General features: G+C 43.2%; 1 protein-coding gene across 1 annotated transcript in view; it reads right to left on the bottom strand.

Moving 5' to 3' along the window:
• LOC124788340 (ABC transporter G family member 23) overlaps positions 1 to 26898 on the bottom strand; it is a 465453-nt gene that overhangs the window by 227740 nt on the left and 210815 nt on the right. The window contains exon 2 of the mRNA XM_047255600.1: positions 14191 to 14234. The gene's annotated coding sequence lies outside the window, so the exon portion shown is untranslated. The remainder of the gene's footprint in view (positions 1 to 14190; positions 14235 to 26898) is intronic.

Raw genomic sequence — 26898 nt, 5'->3', positions numbered from 1 at the left:
CGACTTTCTTGACGAAGCAGCAGAGGAAGGAACGCCGACAATGGTGGTCTCAGTGATGACAGTGGTCACCCAATTCTGCGTACAGCGTCACGATCGTCGCATCCGCGTTTGGGAGTTCTGAGGAGAACGAACGCTACCAGATTGCATTCGTCATCGTCATCTGGCGTGATGGAATGGGGTACCATCGGTTATACAGTACCATAAACTCTGGTTAATATAGTCTATAATTTACAAGACCAACACTGATTCATACAGTCGGTAATTTGGACAGCAGCCGTAACGTTATCTTTCAACAAGATTACTCAAAACTGCATCTTGTCCATACTGCCTTGACATACCTCGATAAGAGACTTTTCATTTGTCGCCCTGCTTAGCAGATTCTCCAGATCGCTCAGCCACTGAAGATACACGTGCAGATGGAATAGGAGGATTCTCCTTTTCTTACTCTATGACATTGTCGACTGACAACAGAGAAGCGGTTTTATGTAAAATCTCCACAAATATATGATTAACTCAAGGAATCTTTTACTGACAAAACTTGACAGCTAGGGAAAACTATGTTCTGTTCATGGACAAATGTGACATAATATCATCATGTAGAGACAATCACTGTAGAAGAATTTTGATTGTTACAGTCATACTTTGGCCACCGTCGGAAATCATAACCCGTTAGTAAGATGTGATGAATAGAGTGTAAATGTTAGATAACGATAGAAGCTGAATAAATGAATTAAGACCTGTGCCACAGCTAGGACTTGAACTCGTGTCTTCTGCTTACTAGGCAGAGATGCTAACCATTACATCACCATAGGAGTATGGCCAACACAGCTGCACAGAATATCCTAGTCCAGTGCCCTCCACAACAAAACTTCAATTCATGCCTTCAACCTATTTTCCCCTTCCAAAATTGTACTATTGCTGAGGTTCTCCAGTGCTGGAATAGCACCCAGCTTGTGTGTACAAAAGAGTACAATGGGTTGAAGGCGTGAATTGAAGTTCGTATTAGGGAGGGCGCTGCACTAGAATGGTCCGTGCAGGGGTGTTATCCATGCTGCTGCAGTGATGTAATGGGTAGCACATGTGCCTAGTAACTAGAGTACCTGGCTTCAAGTCTGAGCTGTGGCACAAATTTTAATTCATTTATTCAGCTTCTATCACCATTAAAGATAAAGTTCAGACTCATACGTATCAAGTGTGGTGTCACCGCCAGACACCACACTTGCTAGGTGGTAGCTTAAATCGGCCGCGGTCCATTTAGTACATGTCGGACCCGCGTGTCGCCACTGTGTGATCGCAGACCGAGCGCCACCACAAGGCAGATCTCGAGATACGATAGAGCACTCGCCCCAGTTGTACGACGACTTTGCTAGCGACTACACTGACGAAGCCTTTCTCTCATTTGCCGAGAGACAGTTAGGATAGCCTTCAGCTAAGTCCATGGCTACGACCTAGCAAGGCGCCATTAGCCTTACATAGTTTGATAGTTATCGTATGAAATGTCTCATCAAGAATGCTGTATTGACATCAAAGAATAAAAGATAAGTATTCGAGGAGCTGCATACTTTTCTTATTAGAATTCACTACTTATCCTGTTCCAGAACTCACGCCCGTCTGCGTTAGATAGCGTGCATTTCGGCCTCCTCTATTTACAAGGTGTTGGCACAAATGCCAACACATCATCAAGGAAATTGTAATTCCAGCAGAGTGTAAATGGTCTGTGTGTTATTGTGATTCTGTTTAAAGTAAATACACTGCATGGCAGTTGCTAAGGAGTAGAGACACTGTTGGACAGGCGTAACCATGGGCAATGATGGATGACATGTAACACAGTACATACGTAATAAAGATGAAGTCGTACAATTACGACAAAAATGGTACAGATTTCAACATATGGGAAGCGGGATAATAGAAATAAATAACGTCCATATTTGACTCAGGTCAGACTCTCAACTTAAAGGTCGATATCGGACTTTCAGTAAGGAATATGTCATCCACAGGTACTAACGCACATTTTACCCTGTTATTCATGATGGCTACCAAACTGTTGAGGAGTCATTCGGGGATATTGCCCCATTCCTTTCTCAAGGCGGTTTTCACTTCTTGCACAGTTCGGGGAGGGGGCGTTCGTTGAGAAACACGTCTGCCAGGAGCATCCGAAGCTTTAGGTCCGATGAATACGCAAACCATTCCATACGTTAAATACTTTCACTTTCCAGTGTGTCTGACACCTCAGCAATCCTATGTGGGCGGGCTTTGGTGTCTGTATACAGAAATTCGGGACTTAACCGGACCTCTAAAAAGACGGACATGATGCAGCATGATTTCCCTGCAGTACCGCCGTGCTGTAACCGTACCTCACTCAAAGATATACAGCGGTGGTTGGCCGTTGTGCACAATGCCTGGGCACGTCATACCGATGACGTTCATGAACATTCTGTGGTGTATAAAGCGTTTTCTCTCTCTCTCTCTCTCTCTCTCTCTCTCTCCACACTAACTGGGGGCCAGAATCACTTGACACAGCGGAGCAGGATGCGTAGGAGAACGTCACTCTGGACCATTGTTCCTGACCTCAGTCAACATACTCCCTACTGCAACGAACTCTTTCTCGACGATGGCATGGCTGAACCGAGATGCATTTAACAGGCTCCCTAGCATACAAAACAGCCTGATTTAATCGCCGCGAAATGGTTCTGGCAGAGACACGTGTACCGGTAGTTCTTGCAAGGTCTGCAGCTACACTATGTGATCAAAAGTATCCGGACATCTCCCAAAAACATATGCTTTTCAGGTGCATTGTGCTGACATCTACTGCCAGGTACTCCACATCTTCGACCTCAGTAGTCATTAGACATCGTGAGAAAGCAGAATGGTGCGCTCCGCGGAACTCAGGCACTTCGAACGTCGTCAGGTGACTGGGTGTCAGTTGTGTCACACGTCTGGACGCGAAATTTCCACACTCCTAACTATCCCTAGGTCCACTGTTTCCGATGTGATAGTGAAGTGGAAACGTGAAGGGACACGTACAACACAAAAGCGTACAGGCCGACCTTGTCTGTCGATTGACAGAGACCGCCGACAGTTGAATAGGGTCGTAATGTGTAAAAGGTAGACATCTATCCAGACCATCACACAGGTATTCCAAACTGCATCAGGATCCACTGCAAGTACTATGACAGTTAGGCAGGAGGTGAGAAAACTTGGATTTCATGGTCGTGCGGCTGCTCATAAGCCACACATTACGCAGATAAATGCCAAACGAAGCCTCGCTTGGTGTAAGGAGGGTAAACATTGGACGATGAAACAGTGGAAAACCATTGTGTGGAGTGACGAATCACGGTACACAATGTGGCGATCTGATGGCAGGGTGTGGGTATGGCGAATCCCCAATGAACGTCATCTGCCAGCGTGTGTAGTGCCAACAGTAAAATTCGGAGGCGGTGATGTTGTGGTGTGGCCGTGTTTTCCATGGAGGGGGTTGCACCCCTTGTTGTTTTGCGTGGCACTATCACAGCACAGGCCTACATTGATGTTTTAAGCACCTTCTTGCTTCACACTGTTGAAGAACATTTCGGGGATGGCGACTGGATCTTTCAACACGATCGATCACCTGTTCAAAATGCACGGCCTGTGGAGGGGCGGTTACACGACAATAACATCCCTGTAATGGACTGGCCTGCACAGACTCCTGACCTGATTCCTATAGTACACCTTTGGGATGTTTTGGAACGCCGACATCGATACCTTTTCTCAGTGCAGCACTCTGTGAAGAATGGGCTTCTATTCCCCAAGAAAATTTCTAGCACCTGATTGAACTTATGCCTGCGAGAGTGGAAGATGTCATCAAGGCTAAGGGTGGGCCAACACCGTATTGAATTCCAGGGCGCCACGAACATATAAGTCATTTTCAGCCTGGCGTCCAGATACTTTTGATCACAGTGTATGTCCCTGGGAGGGAGATATCTGTTCCTTTTCGACAATGGGAACACGTATCGATCCATTCGTGGTGTGGCGGTTCGTCTACGGTCACTGGCATTCTTTTGCAGAGCATTTCCACCTTCAGCGTCCTTTTTTAAGCGCGACATGACTCTTTAGGACACACCCACTACTGTGGCCACAATAGTGACATTGTGGCCAGCTCAGAGCAGTCCAAAAGCTCGTCAACGATCAAAAGCACTCAAATGATGCCTTGCAGACATGTTGCCGTACCACACGCAATGTCGAACTCCATTTCTTTGTCAAGAAATGTACGGCACGAACTGTCGAATTTATACAGAACGGTAGTGCACAGACTTCGCTGAAGATAACACTTCCCACCCTCTACATTTCTTTATATAGTTGGACGGTTGTTCCGTAGCGATTGTCACTTTCTCTGTAGCAACTGGCTGTTACTCCTTAGCAAGTTTCAGTATTTCCTTGGCAACTGCCAAGCAGTATTAAAAGAACTGCTTAGTGTCCAGTATACTACACGATACGAATGTGTGACACACGAAAAAGTAAGCATGCAGGTACGCTGTTATAGTTTGTAATCATAAAAGGCTTCGCAGGTAGGGTTAGCAAGTTTTGTTGTTGACAATGCTGTTGATTGCAGTAAAGTGCAGCTGTCGGATGCTCGTGATGAAACAAAGAACAATTTGGAATGGCAGCTTTCCGACACTGTGGATACATGAAAGACACATCCCAAAAAAGAAGAACATGACAGAATCCGATCACAATGTCTGTGTTAACATAAGAAGGCTGTCATACCGTTTGATACCTTGGGGCAACAGTAAATAGCGATACGAGAAGAAATGTAGACGCGGAAAGAAGTCCCAGTTTAGGTGAATGTAAGACAGATTTGTTTGAATTATTCTGAGAAAGTGCAGTGCATCTCATTACGTATCCAAGAGAACTACTAACTAGTGTGTTTAGGTTTCTTATGGAGTGTATCTGGTACAAATTTGAAAGAAATTCGAATACACAATGCCAGGATCGTGTCAGGCCTGTAAATCCCATATGAAAGTAGAACGAGGATGCCCAAGGAACTTGAACGGGAATCGTCGGAAGAAGGGCAACATTGCTATCCCGCAACCCAGGTGTGTAAGTTTAGAGACCACTATGTCTGAGGAAGACGGTGCCTTCATCTTTCAGCTTGTACAATCATAAGGGAAATAAGATAAGAGAGAATAATGAAGCCTACAATCGCGAATGAAGGGAGACAGAGGATGGCTAATATTGGAATATGTATCTCCCACCATGCATCTTTCAGTAATTTACGAAGTGAATAAGCCTATGTAAATATGCCTTGTCCAGAAAATAGTGCATCATGGGTCAGACCGTTTCATTTAGTATTGGATGGAACAGAACGATGCTCGTCATTGACGGCCAATATAATTCTGTTTCTTGCCGAGTGCGTGGTTCTTGGTAACATATCAGACTAAATAATTTTAAATATGTAACTATAGTTAATTACTCTAAGAAATTTTCATGAAGTCAAAATTGTCATCTGGTTGCTAAACTGATCTTAACGATAACATCAGCCACTAACATTCATATTACATTGATCACCATATATGACAAACTTTTCGAACAATGTTAGTATCCATAAGGAACTTTGGACTGCTTACAAATTAAAGCCATCATTCTTAGAAAAATTATCAAATTACTAGAATACGTGTGTACACTGTATTACAACGCCCAATTTACATTCTGCAGTAGACGCAGAACACCAAGAATATTTACGAGGCGTCTTCTGCGATAGTCGTGAAGTACACGCCACGACGGACAAGTGGTTTCACGTTTCGTCGCATAGTCAGATAAAGTGACGTGAAAAGAGACGAGCCTGCTTTCCGAGCATTCCTAGTGTGTAATATTCCGACTGTCAACAGTTGATCACTTCGTAACTACTTCCTTGTCTTTTTTCCATTTTCAAACCAAAGTCAAGTTATCCCCAATGCATTTATGCGTCCTTCTGTGGAACTGTATGAGATTTCTTGGAACTACATTCATTATTCAAATCTAGCATCTCATTCCCATGTAGATGAGATAGGAAGTTCCTGTATGTATCCCGTATGTACATAATATGCAGTTACATCATAGAGTTCTTGCTTCCGAGGTTTAATTTCGAGCCACTTATCTGCGTCATGGTTTATTGCAGATTTGTTTTTCAATTTCTGGGCTGTAAAGTAATTCTCACATAAATTCGTATCTCTATGAGACATGAGGGTGACAGTGAATTTAATGACATGAATGTATTGTATCCTAAACCCTTGCGTAGAGTGCAGTGCGCTAACAAAATACTAGGAGTTAGGAAAGATTTTTCTTAAACCACGAGGTCTTCAGTCTGCTTCTATATTTATACAATGGTTAGAGGACAATATTTTTATTACAGATCCATTTTACTTTCATGTCCAGGAACATACCATTCACACGCTGCTTTTATTTGGGTAACCTGGAATTGCACTTTGTGGCACGTTATATTTAATGTACGTCTACCGTATGCAAGAAGAAAAATTGTACTACGAGTTTCTTGCAGGCAAAACACTCCCCCTTCGAATGCCTGCAAACAAGCCCGCGAAGAAGGTCACTTCAGTCTCGAAAGCACACAAGTATCTAGATCTCTACACGAAACTTGACAGATGCGAAGCAGAACGCGACATTCATCGACTAGTCAACTCAAAACATCGGAAAACGGAGACGACATGCAACAGTTTTATGGCATCAACGACGAAACGGGTGAGCTGCTGGTCGACTGGAAAAAAGGACGAGAACGCTGCCGGAGCTACTTTGAGAGCATTTCGACAGAGGAATTTCTCCATTCACCAATACCGATCATGTCAGCTGTTGAAGGACCAGTAAAGGAAATTAACACTGCCGAAGTCGTGGCAGCTCTAAAGGAGACGAAAAGAGGGAAAACCACTTGCCCCGATGACCTCCCAGCAGAGTTGTGGTGTTCTCAATAGTGGAATGCGGCAGTAACAGATCTTCTCAACCAAATCATCAGAGAAGGTAGAATACTAGCAGACTGGCAGCGGAGAATCAAGGTACCTATCTTCAAACAGAAAGGAAGCACTGCTGAATGTTTTAATTACCGTCCGATCAGATTACTGGACCATACTATGAAGATCCTTGAACGCATTCGCGACAAAAGGATTAGAGAGATAGCTCAGATCACAAGGAACCAAGCTGGATTTGTCAGAAATTGAAGAACAACTGACGCAACCCATGCTGCACGGCTGCTGTTTGAAAAATACAGCAAAAAGACCAAGCCACTGTATCTTGCTCTTCTATACCTCGGAAAGGCTTTTGATAGGATGACGCATGGTCTAATCTGGTTAGCACTTCGAGAACATGGCATTCCAGACTACCTTCATAACTGGCTACGGCTTCTGCAAGTAGAACCGAGGAGCTATGTCCAAGCAGGTGCAGGTGTTACTATGCTCGCTTATTTCCAAGTCCGTATCAATCTTAGTGCTGAATTTTCACTCAGACGGCGCTTTGGCGTTAGGCAGTTGTTTCCGTGTGTGATCGCTGGCCGGAGCTTAGCTGGAGGCGTGTGAGGAGGAAAGTGGTGGCTGCCTTGGCGTGAAGACAGTTCGGCTCGGCTGGGGTTTTTTGCGTTCCGATGTTAGTATTACTTTAATTTCTTACATTGGTAAAATTGTGCGGCCTTCATTATGCACACTGTTTGTCATAGCGGAGTTGATGTGCTATTGTGATTTCTCAAACTCCAATGTGTGTGCCCTTCGTGATACATATTGTTAGTCATAATAGATTTCAGTATGCCAATTGTAATGTCTCATATATCATGATGTGCGTGTGTAATGGTGCAATAAATGGATGATTGTTATTTCTGTTTTTGGCGCCCTTCATGCCTTCTTTCTTGTCCCTATTGGTACGCTATCCTTGTACTTGTGTTGGTAAGCCACATCAGCAGGAGCGTCAAATAACTTGCGCGTCACGGTATGAGTCCACCAAGGCCTTATCACCACAGCTGTTTATTCTTGCGATGGACACTGTCACATCAGACCTGCACATGCCACTGCCATGGACGCTTCTCTATGATAATGACGTCATGATGGCTGTGGAGAACAAGTTTGATCTCCAGTACCAAACACAAGGGTGGAACGGACTAGTCACGCGATATGGCCTGTGGCTCAACAAAAAGAAAACTGAGGGTATTACATGATATCCATGAGAAATGGGGACCATCAACGTTGATGCAGAAGATCTACGATAGGTATCAAAATTTAAGTATCTTAGGCTCCATACTAGCGAGGTCAACGTAAGGACGCAAGCAGCCTGGATGAAATGGCGAAGCCGGCCGAGATGGTCGAGCGGTTCTAGGCGCTACAGTCTGGAACCGCGCGACCGCTGCGGTCGCAGGTTCGAATCCTGCCTCGGGAACGGATGTGTGTGATGTCCTTAGGTTAGTTAGGTTTAAGTAGTTCTAAGTTCTAGGGGACTGGTGACCTCAGAAGTTAAGTCCCATAGTGCTCAGAGCCATTTGAACCATTTTTTGAAATAGCGAAAGACAACAGTCGTCACCTACGATAGTCGTATTAAGGATCATCTGAAGTCAAAGATGTACCAGACTGTCATCCGTCCTGTTCCTCTCCACGGCACCGAGCGCTGGCCAGCTACAAAAGAGGCAGAACGACGATTAGGGGTGATGGAAACTAAGATGAAATGGTAAACTTTCTAATTACCGCACGATCAGTTTACTGAACCACGCGATGAAGATCCTTCAAGGCATTCTCAACAAAATTATTCGAGAGATGGCTCAAATCACAAGGAAACAAGCAGGATTGGTGCTAAATTGTGGGACATCTGACACAATGCATGCTACGCGACTGCATCACGTTTCGAACAACACTATCAGGAAACTCTGTTGATCCATCATGGACAGGGGACATCAGTTGGTTAAGTAATCGTCAATATCAATGAAATTCTCAAACAGCCGTGTAACTGAGATGTTATTTTATTTTGTTTTGACGACTACCAGTTTCGGCATTACACTGTGCCGTCTTCAGGCCCCTGCATAGTAAAAGAGAACAAATGTAGTGCATATCAGGGTGTACAAAGCAAGCTTACAGAAAGCGACGGGTAATCATAAAAGCGCTTAAAGCTACAAAATGAAAGTAGTGATGTTAAGGGGGGTAGGGCGTCAAACGGGCCGACTTGGAGAAGGAGAGGCACCACAGGACATTTTATTTTCTACTGTCTATACTTTTACAAATAAATTCATAAAACTTTGTCAGCATGACCAGGAAGGATTCAGGATTCACACTCATAGCAGTGGAAGTGCAAAAACATAGTAAAATAAATTTTTTTTAGATATGAAATTTCATCATCTTTTCACTTACTGTTGGTTGCATTTGTTGCTATAGGTACATTTTTCTTCACAAGTAAGATAGATTCTTTGATGAATTTTGCACAGCATACAAACCATACTTACAGGGGTATGAAACTCTAGAATTTTCCAAATCTATTAAAAACGGTGTGAAAAATTGAGATAATTAACTACAAAATTTGATTTTTTTCTAAACGTAAAGTTTAAAACGTAACAGCTCATTCATTTTTTCATAAATTAAATAGATTCTAGAGTTTCAGACACCTGTAAGTATGGTTTGTATGCTGTGCAAAATTCATCGAACAGTCTCTCTTACTTATGAAGAAAAGTGTACCTATAGCAACAAATGCAACCAATAGTAAGTGAAAAAATGATGAAATTTCACATGTAAAAAAATTATTTTATTATGTTTTTGAACTTCCGCTGCTACTAGTGTGAATCCTGAATCCTTCCTGGTCATGCTGACAAAGTTTTATGAATTTACTTGTAAAAGTATAGACAGTGGAAATTAAAATGTCCTGTGGTGCCTCTCCTGCTCCAAGTCGGCTCGTTTGACGTCCTATCCCCCTTAAACCAAATCTCTGTGTACATCGAGCACAATAGACTAAAACATGTGTACATACTTGTTAGTCATAAAACTATTTAATACCACGAATTTACAAGAGAATCTGCAAACAAAAAAGGACATTAAACAAAACAGATCACAACTAGACAATATACAATCAGGAGCTCAGCTGAAACAAAGTTTGTCATTTTTTTCTGGACCCAAATTGACACAGTTCCCAGTTCACTTGTGGGAATTCTGTACTTATTGACTGCATGTTTTGAGTGTGATTAAGATTCGTATAGTTTATCGGCGTTTCACAGTTGTTCTTACTTCTCCATACAGCTTAGAGGAAATACTATGATGTTCTTACCAGACACGCGTTTTGTATTCACGGAGTTTGATGTTGACTTGATGATCGTTACAAAATTTTTGCCTTTATGGTTTACCACTGTGGGACATGATCGGCTTGAGACTCCATACATATTTGGACTGACACTAACACTTTCTGTCATTGCTCTGGGCTACTCCATTACTATCCATGCTTTGAGTAGTATTGTTCACTCAACGAGTACTTTATAATATGGTTCCAGTTAATAAACTCTTTTTCACGCACAATCTGTGCTCCTTTGCCGAGCAAATACGTTACTCATTTAATGAGCTTCGACTTTGAAGATATGGTGCTCTTCGCACACTCACTTACCATTTATCCTTTTCCATACCCACGTTACCTATCGCGACACAACATGCAATGTTTTATTATTTATATCTACAGATAGATCGCTATTTTCTTACACTCCCAGGGACATAGGATGACATTGTCGGCTGAGAACTTGGAGGACTACCCTTAGTTAAGTAGGATTTGAGATCCTTGTTGGTTTATTTCACTGTGGTAATGCCGACCTGTTAAGTGATATAAAGTATGCCAAATCATATCTTTTTATTTCGACTTGCTGTCTAACCTTAACCTAGGCCGACAAGGTATTTGTGAATATTCTTATCGTGATCTTTGCATGCCACTTTTCTCTTAATACGTCGTGTCTCGTTGGGTTTTGCGTCAAGTTGTTTTTCTTGATGCTGTGACAACTAATTATATCTTCCAGTTGTGGTAGTACCTAGGACGTAAATATGCATATTATTGTACTTCATAGATTACCTGTGTGACATTTTACTTTAAATGAAGATAGGTCCTCATATATACTAAAAAAAAAGTTTAGTTTCAGCGGAGTTCCTGATTGTATGTCTATTTCTGACCCTTTTTAATGTTTTTGCAGATTCTCTCGTAAATCCGTGGTGTTAAATGGTTTTATGACTAACAAATATGTACACATGTTTTAGTCTATTGTGCTGGATGTACACAGGGATTTGGTTTAACGCCACTACTTGCATTTTGCAACTTTAAGCGCTTTTATGATTACCCGTCGCTTTCTGTAAGATTGCTTTGTGCACCCTGATATACACTACATTTATACTCTTTTACTATGCAGGGGCCTGAAGATCCTGAAGATGGCATAGTGTAGTGCCGAAACTAAGAGTCGTCAAAATAAAATAAAATAACATGTCAGTTACACAGTTGTTGGAGAGTTTCATTGATATTGACGATTACTATCAGGAAACGGCTTGAGGGTCGCACCGACCCAGAAGAAAATGCGAGAAAGCCGTCTGCGATGGTTTGGAGATGTGCTGCGCGCAGAGGACGATACCACTGCAAGAACAGCATACACAGTAGATGTCTTGGGAAAAGAGACCCAAGAGGACGACCAAGATAGCGATGGGCCGACAGTCTGCACAACGACCTAAAGGCTGTAAAGCTTCATCCAGACATGGCCCTCGAACAAAAGGAGGAGAGCGAATCCACTCAACGGGTCCTGCCACCAGGCGGAACAAACGCTAAAGAAAAAGAGAACAACAACGTGTATACTCTGCAAGTCACCTTACAATGTGTGATGGTGAATATTTCTGTTAGCACTATCATTTTCCTGCCTTACATGTTCCAGTGGAGAATGGAGGAGAGATGGATGACTATCGGTAAATCGTTGTTTCCTTCATCAGCGCCAATGCTGATACAGTGCCATGTCTTCGCATCTACGGTAGAGCCTCCTTTCCGATGACCTCGATATTTCGAGTTCTTTCTTGAAATAGGTGCACGATGCCCTCACTATGAACGAAACAAGTGTCATATGGAACGAAAGCTGATACCGATCATTGCATACTATGCGAATTTGCAAACGTTGTGGGAGATTCACAACGTTGCCTTTCAGAGAGCTTGTCGCCTGACGCCATCACTGTCACGGCGTTTTCGCAAGAGACTCGCCTGATGACGCAAGCAGTGACTACGGAATCGTTCAGATTTCCCATGAACATGCAGCCTCAAAACTTCGGGGCGTTTCCACAAATTGTGAATACGCTTAACACAAGCTGTTGCAGTTATCCCAAACAAGGCGCGGCTGGAAAGAAATTTCCACTGCTATTTATGGGACTAGAAACCACAGACTTACAAGTTTACAATTCACAAAAATTGGTTCGATTGCAACATTGCAGAAACTTTTGCCTTCGGCTGGTGTGTAGCTTAAACCATTTTATTTTTAAAAAAAACTTGTCATTCGTTACATTGCGTATTGCGAATACAGATCCTTTATACCGTCACAGTTATGATTTCTTTTACTTGACAGTCCAGAAGGATAAAGTACATTACCTGACAAAAAAACTGAAGCTTCCAGAAAGACGGGGGGGAGGGGGGGGGGGAGGTGGGAAGGGGGAGGGAGAAACAAAATGAATCTTCACGGCATGTGATGTTATTTTACTGATTAAAAGCCCGAGTCGAACTTACAAAGAACCTGCGACTGTGCGCCAACTGATCAGTATGACATTGCATCCCCTTTGGCCTGGATGCATGCACTGATTCGGTTGGGAGGGATATCATAAAGCCCTTGTATCTTCATCGGGAGACACACTGGCCCGCAACTGTTGTATCTTGCCCTTAAAATCCTGGATACTGGCCCTGGGACGTAATTGACGTCTCTGGCGATCTTGCTAGACACGGAAGTACTCAACATGACGTAGACAGTTCATAGAGACTCGTCGTAGACTCACCTCAGATGATGTTGCCCGTAGCTGGCAACGAAACGTCAGGTAGAAGTATTTCTACTATTGGACCACGGCCTCTTAGCCCGGAAGTTTTAATTACTGAAGACGCCGGCCGTAAAAGCCTACACGCTATGATATGGGTCTATAATTGTGTGGATCTGTTTTGTGGCCTTTCTTAAAAACAGGAATGACCTGAGATTTTCGTTGCTCAAGCTATGTACGATAAATTACTGCTAGAAGGGGAGCAAGTTCTTTCGCATAATCATTATAGAATGTTATAGGTATCTCATCTGGTCCTGACACCTTTCCTTTCGTTGAGATGACAATTTCCTTGTCCGATTGCTGTTAGTCTCTGACCAATGGTGCGGGTTGAAGGAGAATGTTGCCGGTCGTGGTGGCCGAGCGGTTCTAGGCGCTTAGCCCGGAACCGCGCGACTGCTACGGTCGCAGGTTCGAATCCTGCCTCGGGCATGGATGTGTGTGATGTCCTTAGGTTAGTTAGGTTTAAGTAGTTCTAAGTTCTAGGGGAGTGATGATCTCAGATGTTAAGTTCCATAGTCCTCAGAGCCATTTGAACCATTTGAAGGAGGATATTGCAGGGAATCTATTACTCATTCTCGAATGACAGGCACAGATTTGAAGAAGTTACGCTGTGCTTGGTGTACAATACGGTGATGTTCCTTTGTGTTGGTCAGACATGGCCGACCGAAACCTTGACGACGCGTATAGCCTCCCTCATATCCCCACGCATTCTGACATCGAACAACTGACATATCCAAATGACACACGAACTTGGATATTGTACAGTTAGACTAGCCGGGGAAACGGAGGCCGACAATGAGGTCCCTTTCAAACTCTTATCAGGTGCTGATAGCGCATTCTTACACGAGTCAGTGTCGTCCACAGCGTTCACTCAACATCTGACGCTGTTCACGACCCTTGTATACCCACCAAGCCTGGCAACGACACTAAACACGAACAGCAACAACGCACTCTAGAGGTAGTTCTAACTGCCACACAGGTATGAAACTCTAATCGTTTACATAGCGTCAACGGTGTGTACATATACGAAGTTATATTGACATTTGGTCATGTCTTCTGGGTGCTTCACTTTTTTCCGCCAGGCAGTTTAATTTCGTCTAAGAAATCTAGGGTCGAGAAATCATGATGCCTCTCGGCTGCTATTACTCGTCAAACTTTTCACTAGTGTAGGAATGATGCAGTTACTTACGTGTGCTGTCCACGTCAGAGCTTCCGTTTTTTACAGTGGTCTTTCTGAAACAAAAGAAAGAAGATTTCAGAGAAGTTGTAACATTACACTCTAATTATCCAGATTATTATAACCACCGACCTAGTATCGATGCAAATCCTTCTAGACGATAGTAGCGTCACCCGACGAGGAATGCCTGCCAGTCAGACACACACACGGTGCGTGTAGTATCAGTGAGCGTACTGTATGTGTGTAGAATGGGGATGCTTGCGACCTGTCTGAGTTTGACCAAGGGCAGAGGCTCGGCACGAGCGTTTAGGAAACTGCACAAATTCCAGGGTGTTCCAGGAGTGTTGTGGTAAGTGTCTTCAACCTGTAGTGGAACCAAGTTGAAATCACGCCCAGTGGTCGGGTTTAGGCGGCCGCCCCCTCATTACAGATGTCGAAAGTCGTAGGCTGGATAGACTGGTAAAACAGAACTGGCGGCGCACTGTGGCGGAACTAAAATCAGACTACAATGTTGGGCAGAGTACAATCTTAATCACGCCGATGCGACCCCTTATGCTCTGGGGAACATTCACGTTGGGATTCATAGGTCCAGTGGAGCTCTTGCAAGGCACCGTGACGGCCAAGGAGTCTCGTTGCAGACCACGTGCACCCGTTCATGACGATAACGTTTCCCGGCAAGCTTCACTGAGAAAAAGCGCCGTGTCACAAGGCCAGTAGTGCGACGGAGTGGTTCAAGGAACACAGTGGCGAGTCCCAGTTGATACCTGGACCCCCAACTCGCCAGATCTGAACCCGATCGAAGACACCTGAGATGTGATTGAACGTAGCGTCAGGGGTTATTGGCCCTCACCCCGGAATTTAAGGGAATTAAGTATCTTGTGTGTGCAGATGTGGTGGCAACTCCCTCCAGCGACCTACCAAGGCCTCACTGCTTCCTTGCCACGACGCATTGCCGCTGTAATCCATGCCAAATGTGGACATACCGGCTATTAGGTAGGTGGTCATAATGTTCTGGCTGATGAGTAAAAAATGGATAGTGGAGTGAAGAATCATCGAAGGTGCCGAAAGCTGAGAAACTCGAAGAGGTTACAACAAAAAAGAGCAAGATTAGTGTTTAAAATCCGGTGGTCATTACAGACAAAGGATAAGCTCGAATTGAGGAGGGTTGGGAAAGGAAATCGGTCGTATCGTCTCAAAGGAATGAGCCCCATATTTTGCCGGAATGATTTTGGAAAATCACAGAAAACCTAAATCTGGATGGCCAGATGAGGGTCTGAACCGTCGTCCTACAGAATGCGAGTTCGAAGTGCTAATCAATGCTCCATCGGTGAGTATACAGAAGTTCAACCGACTAGCGAAAGACCAACTTCTCTTTTCATAATTTTCTTAGCTATCCTAACTTACCCAGAATAGCATTTATATGGATATTGCATTGAATTGTTCTGCCTGTGCAGATATTGTGAATTTATTTCTTACGTGTCGTAAATATTGTTGATATAAGATGTAAGGATATAAATAGTGTTGCTTTTAATCTAAATCTTGAAGAGCACAGAGACATATCGTTATATTTGCAAAAACTAATAATTCATTAATTGAAATAATGGAACAGAAGAATGTTTACGAGGTGTATAGAGCTCAATAACGCATGTAAATTATAGTGAGAGCGGATGCGAAAGTTTCAAAGGTCTCTCCGAAATGGGCGGCTGAGGGTCATACACGGTACATGGTCACTAGAGGGCTGCAAACTACTCCAAATAAACACTACGCTTTGTCCACATTAGACGATGCCATATAAAAATGCTACATGAGCAGTGATAACGTCCTATCGGAAATGGCAACTTCCGCATTCCCTCTGAATTACATTTGTATATGGCTCTGTTTTCCATGCGGACCACTACGAAACTGTTCATTTATCCTTTTTATCGTGAAATCTATGTATTATTCGCGGTGTAAACCTACCCTTATGGATTATCGCGTAGCATGCTAGCTTAGGGAAATGAATCCTGCCCTCATTCAACCCGCGTGCGAGATAAGCGATGGCTCTTCTCATACTGCCTTCGGCATGTGTAAGGATTTTCTTTGGTATTCTGCAAATTTGAAGATTACCCCTCCCTCCTCCCCCCCCCCCAACCCCCCACCCCCCACGGACGTCTCATTAAATGCCGATTGCCCCGAAAGAAACGGCACGTGGTCTATAATTAAAAAACAGATTTTAATAGATGCATGATTGCCACATTAATTAGTTCTGTGCTTCAACTACTTTCGTATCTAAATGAAGTGGAACAAGTCAGTTTACAGGTCAAGTATACATGATTAATTTCAGTGAACGGTTACTTGACGATTAATCAACATATTATTTTTCAGTTCTACTCGTGCAACTACACTTAAAATAATTTTTTTGCAGGATAGCAGTTTTTAGATAAAAAGTTGTGCATGAAGTAGATGCAGTTGTCATAAAAAATGATTTTAAATTAGATATGTTAACTGTTAACTGTTAACATTTTATGTTATTATGCAAAAGCAGTGAGTACTGGGAGATGAAGAAGCTTGCACAGGAGAGCTGCATCAAACCAGTCTCAGGACTGAAGACCACAATAACAACATGCAGATAGCGATAAATTTTGTTGGTGCATATTTAAATCGTTTCTGAGGCTGACAGCTCCCGATCGGACAAGTAGATCACTGTTCATTTTCCTTTGTATCCTCGTATCACACAATACCGTGGATAACTTTGGGATTTGACAGGATGTGTGGGTGCTCATTGCGTCTCTCAAGTTCCTCGCCACCCTACCTCGACAACCAGAAAACGGTAGAACGGTAGGGAGGAGGGAGGGAGGAGGGGGCGAGGCGAAGGTTACTCGCGTTAGAAAGAAATTATTTTGCATGAAGTACTACTATAAGTGATTGCTCTATGAACAGTGTTCTTGCTTTTCATCGAAATCGATCAACTAAATGGCAGTGGACGAGCCGTCTACTACATACATGTTCTCACGTTGTCATGGGCAAACGCTGAAAGGAAAGAAGATTAACATCATATTGTTTCCGAAAAATCTCTTTGTTTCTTCTTTTATCTCGTTACTTGTCAATATTTTTTAATTTCCTGAATCAAAACTGATATCCTCTTATATCAGATGTACATGAAGTATCTGTTTTTGTTCTTCTCTTACAAATGTTGGAGAGAGGAAGGAGAAAGGGTTTCGAAATGGGAAGAATGGGCAGACGTAAAAATAGGCGCAGCCGTATCTCAAGGGAGTGTTACGCTTACGTTACTGTTCACGACGGAAGCTATCAGGTATTGTTCGCCTACGATGTTAGTGTATACAGAGAAAGGGCAACGGCACAAAATTGTGGGAAATGTAGGAAGATCTACAGAGCATTCACGCTCGCTGCAGCCACCAGCAGGTGAACCTTAGCACAAACAAAATGTAACATATCGTCTTATCAAGCGGAATGATCATTCGTTGTTTGTTTAAACGAACGGTGACTAGTCACTGGGAACATTCATAAAAGTAAAACACATAGGGACATGCGTCTGGAGCATCCTAAACCACAACCACCATATAAATTTAATAGTAGGAAAACAAATGCCAGGCAAATACGTTGGACGAATCCAGAGGAAACTTAAGACACCTACGAAAGAGGTAGGCTACAACACCGACGTTCGACCGATTCTTATCTATTTCTTATCATAGTCAATAAAACTTTTTTTGTACGTGAACGTGTAGCCACGCTTTATTACACAGGTCGACCTTGCTAAATGGATAAAATTGCAGGAAATAAAACCTGACGAGGAGCAAAAAAGATCATATGGATATGTGGTCGTGAAAGCTTTCCAAGAGAGGTACAACCACTTTAAGGTGGCGATAAAAGATCTTTAACAGTGTAAGTTCCAGTGACTCAAAGCGCACGCGAGAGGACACCAGGAAAGTTGGAATGTTCTGTCTGTAATAGTGTTTTAGCTCCAAAGTCAAGAGCACCATCACGTAGTAGTCACATCATTCTACGTAGGAACGGGACGTCATCCAACAGGGGAGGCTTCGTCACTCACAGGAAGTGCAGGTGTCCAACGTGGCGGGAGCCGATAATCCCCCCCCCCCTCCCCCCACTCACTGCGGCTGACCCAGTACTGACGGTTCACTACCACCACACCATGAGGACCCTCCAGTAGCCGACAGGTGGGTGTTGTGAGGGCTGACGATACGTAAAGGCAGCGTCATATGTGAATAGGGTGGATGAATGAAATCTCAGCATCATGGCGGTCTCTCCGACGGACCAGCGACAAAATCGTCACCAAAGGACCAAGTCCGTAGGTAACAAGCAATGCCTGCACAGTAAGTGACAGGTGCAGTGGCAGTCATGAGATTTATCCCATGCTGGCGGGTCGCCGGCATGGTGCTGACACCGGCATCACTGTCCAAGTGTGTAATCTCCACTTTCCCGTGGACGTACCTCCCTTGAAACACATTTATCACAGCATGTCTTATCAGGGACCGTTCCCTGCAATTTCTTCCCATTTAGCAAAATCACTTTGAACGTCGTTTCGACCACTGTTAAAAGTGACCCGCATCAGGTTGACGCGTTTACCATTTGGCCAGTGCTACGTTCAGATTTTATGGATTCACATCCCGTCCTGTCCCTGGTATTGATCTCTATCTTGACTGGATGCAGGAACGGAGAGGTGGTGACTGGCGTAACTTATAGACAGCAGCTTTTTTTTCCAACAGTAACCGAAATATAGGACCATAAAACAACATGAGGACGCGGTCACATACCCGGAAAGTTTTATTGAAGACAACAACGCGAGCAAAAAATCTACATTCGCACTATTTCGGTCAGTTTAAGTCCGTTATCAGGTAACGTTAATAAAGAAGGTAAAAGATCCTAAGAAAAGCGGCGCGTTTCGTCACGGATTCGTTTAGTAAGTGACAGATGCTCATCAAACTCTAATGGCAGACAATAGAGAGTCATTTTGCGACAAGTAGAAGTTTACTGTTAAGCAACGGAGCAAGAACTTTTCAGATAACATATTAATTTGTTTCGACAAATTACAGATGAAATGGAGATATGCGGGATATATGAGCTGCTGTGGAAGTTTGCCGTTAGCTGCTCATGCCACGCACCATTCGCGGCTGGATCAGGAAAGGGACAAACGACAGTGGAATGCAGATGACCCTCCTAACACCGTAGTAGAAACTGTGTTCTCAGCTCGCAACTGACAGGCTCTGCAGATCCTGTAGGCTCCCTGCAATCGAACAGATAACAGTAACACTCTTTTCACAAAATTTCTGCTACCTTGATGTCATTTGACGTCACACACAATATCGACTACCGCATGATCGGCTATCGACTTTGTGACAAGAAGGAATATCAATGTAATTTGCTCCTTGGTTCACTCGTAGCAATTTCAGCTTTCCTCTTAGGTTCCCGCCTAACCACACACTCGGAAATCGCCACATATTCGTAAACAAACAACGCAACATTTGTGACAAAGAAGAATACGAATGTTATTGAAGCTATCCCTTTAGGTTCTTGCCTGACTACACACTCGTAAATCGTCATATAATCGGAAATAATGGGTCAAATATTTGTGAAAAGGTAGAATATGACTTTTATTGCTGCTCGTTTCAGGCGCAGCAATTAAATCTGTACTCTTAGTTTCCTGCCTAACGACAAACTCGGGAATCGCCACACATTCGCAAATAAAAAGCAAAATATTTGAGGTAAGGAAGAATATGAATGTTATTGCTGCTCGTTTCATTCGTAGCAAACAGACGTCTTAGGTGCCTGGTAAGCACACGCTCGAAAAGCGGCACATATTCGGAAATAAAGAGCCAAATATTTGTGAGAAGGAAGAATATGAATTTTATTTTTGCTCGTTTCAGTCGCAGCAATTCAAGCTGTCCTCTTAAGTCCCTGCATAACCGTACATTCGGAAATCGCTAAGTATTAATTTCATCCTTCGTTCTCAAAACAGATGGAATGTAAATAACATCGAATATAGCAGAACGTACTTGTATTACGCACACAAGAAAGTCCCAGAACGTGTTTACAAAGCTAACATGAAAAAAATTGCATGTGAAAGGATGCCAACCCACATCTTTTAGATCCAGTAACCACGAGGTTATCCATTACACTAGCATTTATTTTTCATGTTTGTCTCCTGTCTTGATTAACATATTCTCTCTTGAAGGCTTATACCGTTTATGCGTTCATACGTGCCATTTAATGCTACTCGTGACTTGTCTGTAATAAATTTTCGTTGCTCCCTTACCTTGAAACGACAGACTGTAAATTATAAAACAAACGCGTTTCATGCTTAATTTGTAAATTATTGACGATAACAAGCCAGTCCTGAGAAAGCACTCTTATCTGAAGGCACTAACCATTGATAAATCATTGTGACATGTTGGTATAGGAATAATTATAGTAAGTCATTCCAAGAATGAGGAGTTTTTGTACATCTCTGCCGGCCGCTGGTGGCCGAGCGGTTCTGCCGCTACAGTCTGGAACCGCGCGACCGCTACGGTCGCAGGTTCGAATTCTGCCTCGGGCATGGATGTGTGTATTGTCCTTAGGTTAGTTAGGTTTAAGTAGTTCTAAGTTCTAGGGGAGTTATGACCTCAGCAGTTGAGTCCCATAGTGATCAGAGCCATTTGAACCATTTTGTACATCTCTAGCACGCCCGCATGACGTTTTGTGAGAGGCCCGTATCGAACGCTAACGAAAGTCGATAGCCGGTCATGCGTGTGACATCAAAATGACGTCACGTTTGCAGGAAGTGAAACGAGTATCACCCAGGTAACAATGACGCATGTGACTACGTCCGCTGGGATGTAACGAATACGACTGATGTAGGACAGAACACGACACCATTCGTTTTAGCTAAATTTAGTACTAGAAAATAAGTTCCATGATTTTAGATAACCGAATAACATGGACTTGATCTGAAAACTCTGACCCTAACTAACCAGCCATTTATCATCACAAGGTGTACAGTAAAAATCACGGGTGAAATGCGTGACGGCAATAAGATTAAAACCGGTGTCCGACAGGGCTGCTCTTCAACATAGTCTGGAAAAGTAATCCGAGAGTAGAAAAAGAAATGAAAATTCAAAACTACCGGAAACACTCATAACTAGGACTACATTAGGGTTATACAAAGAAAGCAAATAGGAGTAAACTACTGAACTACAGACTCACATCGCTAACGTCGATTTGCAGTAGGATTTTGGAACATATACTGCGTTCGAATATTATGAATTACCTCGAAGAAAACAATTCATTGACAAACAGCCAACAGGAGTTCAGAAACGATCGCTTCTTTGAAACACAACTAGCTCTTTATTCTCACGAAGTAACGATTGCTATGGACAGGGGATGTCAAATTGATTCCATGATTTCAGTTTTCCAGAAAGCTTTCTACATCGTTCCTCACAAGCGTCTTCTAATCAAATTTCTAGTCTATGGAGTATCGCCTCAATTCTGTGACTGGATTTGTGATTTCCTGTCAGAAACGTCACAGTTCTTAGTAACTGACGGAAAGTCATCGATTAAAACAGAAGTAATATCTGCCGATCCCCAAGGAAGTGTTATAGACTCTCTGCTGTTCCTGATCTACATAAACCATTAAGAAGACTATCTGAACAGCCCTCTTAGAATTTGTAGATGACGCTGTCATGTATCGTCTTGTAAAGTCATCAGATGATTAAAGCCAATTGCAAAATGATTTAGACAAGATATCTGTATTGCAGGAAAGGTGGCAACTGACTGTAAATAACGAAAAGTGTAAAGTCATCTACATCAGTACCTGAAGGAGTCCGCTAAATTTCGCTTACGCGATAAATCTAAAGACTATAAATTTAAATAAATTGGAACCGTCACATACATAATGTTGTGGGGAAAGAATACCAAAAGTTGAAATTTATTGGTAGTACATTTAAAAATGCAGCAGGTTGGGTTGTTTTGGGAAAGGAGACCAGACAGCGAGGTAATCGGTCTCATCGGTTTAGGGAAGGACGGGAAAGGAAGTCGGCCGCGCCCTTTCAAAGGAACCATCCCGGCATTTGCCTGGAGCGATTTAGGGAAATCACGGAAAACCTAAATCAGGATAGCCGAACGCGGGATTGAACCGTCGTCCTCGCGAATGCGAGTCCAATGTCTAAGCACTACGCCACCTCGCTCGATCTGCAAAAGAAACTGCTTACACTGCGCTTGTCCACTCTGTTCTGGAGTACTGCTGTGCGACTTGGGATCCGCATCAGATAGAATTGATGGAGGACATCGAAAAAGTTCTAAGAGACACCGGGGAGAGAATGGCATGAATATGATGCGCGAATTACTGCGGTGTCAATCATTATAACTCAGGCGTGTTTCGTTGCTGCAGGATGTTCTAATGAAATTTCGATCACTAACTTTCTCCTCAGCGTGAAAATATTTTGTTGGCGCATACTTACACAGGGAGAGATGATCATCATAATAAAATAAGAGAAATCGGAGTTCACTCGGAAAGATTTAAGGGCCCGTTTTTCCCGTGTGCTTTTCGAGAGTGTAACGGTAGAGAAGTATTTTAATTGGATTGACGATACCACTGCAATCTAAGATGCTCTGGAAAGTTAGACTACAAATTTCCTTCCATAACACTTAGTTCGAGTTCTCAGTACTCGAAATCCAAAAACAGTCCACCAATTGTGGTCAAATCTAGAGAGTACCGTACTTAAAGAACTTGGGCGAATTCTTTGAAAATACTGGAGAGAGACAACAGCACAGAGAATTCACCTACAGAAATTCATAAGGACCTACGGAAGAAATAAAATGTACGACAAAAACTGTTCCTCCACGCATACAAAATTTTGGTCTACTGCATGGTTACTGAACCTGAAGCCCTGTATTCCAGGGGAACTCTTACACATCACATAAAATGAGACATGGAAAACACCCTGAAAAAGTTTTAAATCAAATAAACTTTACCAACAGCCGTACACTTTAAGATATTTTATTTTATTTCGAAAGCAGCCAGTTTCGCCCATTCATTTGGCCACCTTAAGGCCCCATACACATTTTTTCGAATCAACGAGCTTATCGTATAGCGCCCCAAAACTGGATATCGTGAATCCCAATCGTCGTGTAGCTGATTTACGCTTTTCTATGAATCAGCTGCACAACGACTGGGATTCACGATATCCAGTTTTGAGGCGCTATACGATAAGCTCGTTGATTCGAAAAAAAAAGTATGTGACCTGAAGGTGGCAAAATAAATTGCTGAAACTGGTTTGCTTTCGAAATAAACTATCTCAAAGTGTATGGTTGTTGGCAAAGTTTATTGAATTGAAAAGTACGTACCAGCTGATGTCCCCTGGCCGTAATGGACCAACAGAGATCCTGAAAAAGGTCCAAACGTTACGGAAGATAGTTACAGACTAAATTTTCAAAAACAACGAAACAGTTATCCATCTTCATGGCAGACATTCAAAAAAGAAAATAAGAACTTCATGGGCATATCCACAGGTACTTAGCAGCAAACTTACGACTTACCTACAAAACCGACGCAAATACTGTACATTGTATTCAACGAGTCAGGGCCGAGATAAATTTCTCGGAAGCTTTAGATAGAAGCTCGTACAAGCGTAAAAACTGGCAGAGGAGAAGTCTACTTGGAGAAAGGAATTGTGAATGAAACAGTAACACGACTGGCTGAAGAAAGAAAAAGAATTTATGGCGGAACTATGAGAATTGCGCGAAAATTCAGAAAATTTATCATAAAGCTTTGCGTGATTCAGCAAGGTCTAACTCACCTAATAATAATAATAATAGTAATAAGTGATGAAACTGTCTCAGCTGTGCGGAGATTTTTTGTTAGCTACACTAGTGCTGGGAGAGGTGTCTCCAACACATCATTAATAAACTGTGCACAGAGTCACCTATTAAAGTTGGTTCCAACTGCTTCTACTAAGTTTAGTGTCTTCACATTGCTCTACGTTGCATCATCTACCACAAAGAAGATTTTTTCCTCTCGCTAAAGTTTATTTCTAGACAATGCCTACGTCGTCTGTGACTTCTGTAAATTGAACATAGCATTGCAGTCCATTTCAAAAAGTGCGTCTGTAGCACCTTGAGGTCCGACAGGTAAGGTACGGAATTATGGACAACGGTGGACCTCCCAGAAAGATGTGAGCTTTGAACGTTTGTCATACTAGTGCCGAGCTGTCGCCCGCCTCTGGCAGCGGGAGGAGTCCCTGCGCCAGCTTCCCCGACACGCGGTGCATGACGTGTGGTCGGCAAACAACGCCCGCCAGACGTCTACGCCCTTCCTGAGTCATTCTTCACCGCTCGCCTCCTAAAACACAAATGCCTCAAGGAAAAGTGGCACTTTATGGAAGGACTTTTTATGTGTTACCTTCAGTTGGTGAAGAGATGTGAGAAAACTGTATTTTAGAAAGAAACACTTTTAGTCATGGTGGAGATGTCAGTCATTATCGAAATAAAACTCCCTGTCACATTTAAACTATGTGCCTGACCGGGACTCAAACCTGGTACCTTTACCTTTCGCGGGCTTATGCTCTACGACTGAGCCGTCCAAGTACGATTTACGACTCGCTCTCAAAACTTTATTTCTATTAAACTATTTCGAAACTGCAAAACCCGTAGGGCTTATCGTAGAAAGATACGAACAATAAGAAATAAATTTTTGTCGTGCGAAACAGGTTAAATGGTAAATGGCCCAGCATAAGTTCCTTAGAAGAAAATTCTGTCGCAATGCTATTGCGTCAGGGTGAAGTGGCTCGATTTTAATAATATTATTTCTGATTGCGGTAAGTGGTATCGGCTTCTAGCTGTCGTGCTTCAGTAGACTAAACAGATATAAGTCGATGTTTACGACAGGTATAGTCTGTAGGAACAGGCAGTGACGTCATTCAGTTAGGCACGAAGTATAAATCCTTAGTTTTTATGACTGTTTACTGTACATGGTAATCCACTGAATGTGCTCCAACAGGATAGGAACTGTATACAGTTTGTTCGGGAAAAGTCACGGCTATTGGTTCGATACACGCTCTGGTCCATTCCTTTTCAGACAGTTTCCTCATACCCATTTAGAAAATTGTCGCAGGAAAAGAAGGCAGCGGAAAGCTTCTGGAAATGATGAGAATACGAAGAATGATATTTAATATGTCGCACGTATTAACAAGCAACGCTTAAACATCGAAATTACTTACACAAACTATTTTTCAGGAAGCCATAATTTTCTTACGTCAATTTCGAAACGTGTTATAGGTGCTATATCAGCAAGTCCGATTCGTCCACGACGCCGCAACGAAACGAGGCTCTCCTTGTACTTCATATGGAACCGACTGTAAGTAAATAATAACTACGTGTTCAATGAGACAATCTCATCTCTTTCTAATTGTGTCTAGGACACAAGGAGTGCGCTCAAACACTCCTCAGGTCAGTAAGATTTAGGTCTCCTTCTTTTTACACTTCCGGCAAATACTGCTGTGGTCACTTCAAAACAGCCGCGGCAGTTTCCCTTAGGCGCGTTTTCATCTAAGCTGGTAACCCGTCTCTAACGCCTACGAAACTGAACTAACTTTCCTTCCTCCACATCTTGCGTGCAATGCCCAATGAGGACCCCACTGATTCGAATGTACTTGCCTGTCCCTCAAAGATACTTGACTTCCACGAAACTGCAAATGCGGGATCGCCAAGCGACGAATTTAATTAATAGAGATAGCGGCTTCAGCTTAAGTGAGTCATAGAATCAGGCGCTTTCTGTAATGAAGTTACAAAGAATTCGTGAGGGAGCTGCTGAGAGGGATATATTGACATCTCAGGCTGGATAGACTCCGCAGCCACAGCCATTGTACCGCTTTCCGCCGATCAGCATCTCTGGCACCTGTGTCTCTGTGGTGGCGCGCGCAGTGGCGCGGTCCGCGAATTTAAAAGGACGGAGCGAGAGATGTAGCGCCAGTCTTTCGTTTTACTCTGAAGAATGATAAACAGCCGAAATATTAGAAGCTGAATTTATGTTGCTGCACATCCGAAATTTAACAGAGCTGTCATTCCGCCGACATTAAGATGCATTTGCTACCGTGTTCCGGAAATCAGTTGTGTGCTGCTGAGCTGGCATGATTAAGCACGGATCACCAAAGCTTGTGAATCATAGATGTCTCACTTCTAGAAATGAGCTACACGCTACTGAGGCTGTATCTTATTTGCGTAATTACGCGATGGAAGGACAACTGGGAAAAAGAGGAGACATTTGGGACTGATCTTCCAAATCACAGGCGCATCAGCAAAGGACGCGTGGCTGTAACTTCGGGGTCATTCAGATGCAGGAACCTCTAGCACAGCCCGCCGCTTTCTCGTCAACTCAGTGCACAGCGAGGCACAACATGCAACGAAAGGCGCCGTGAAGTAATGCACAGCAACTCGCTAACTGTTCGCAGTCTTGTGCTGTCGCCGCTGTCAACAAAGGCTCACATCACTCTTAGCTCACCCCCCCCCCCCTCCCGCCCCCCTCCTCACCGACACCACCTCATCATTTTTCTCTCGACGTAACGCCTTTTTGTGTGGTCTACACAAGTTCTACAGCATAGCAGTAGGCATTGTTTGGCAGGTTCCACAGTTTAATCTATTTTTATATATTCTGTAATTTGCACGGCGGATAGTATTAGATGCTGTTAGATACTTTTCGCTACTCTCAGGTGCTTCGTTTTGTGCTTATTT

This window comes from Schistocerca piceifrons, chromosome 3 (genome assembly GCF_021461385.2).
Source record: "Schistocerca piceifrons isolate TAMUIC-IGC-003096 chromosome 3, iqSchPice1.1, whole genome shotgun sequence".
NCBI lineage: Eukaryota > Metazoa > Arthropoda > Insecta > Orthoptera > Acrididae > Schistocerca > Schistocerca piceifrons.
This window is presented reverse-complemented; position numbering and strand designations above follow the sequence as displayed.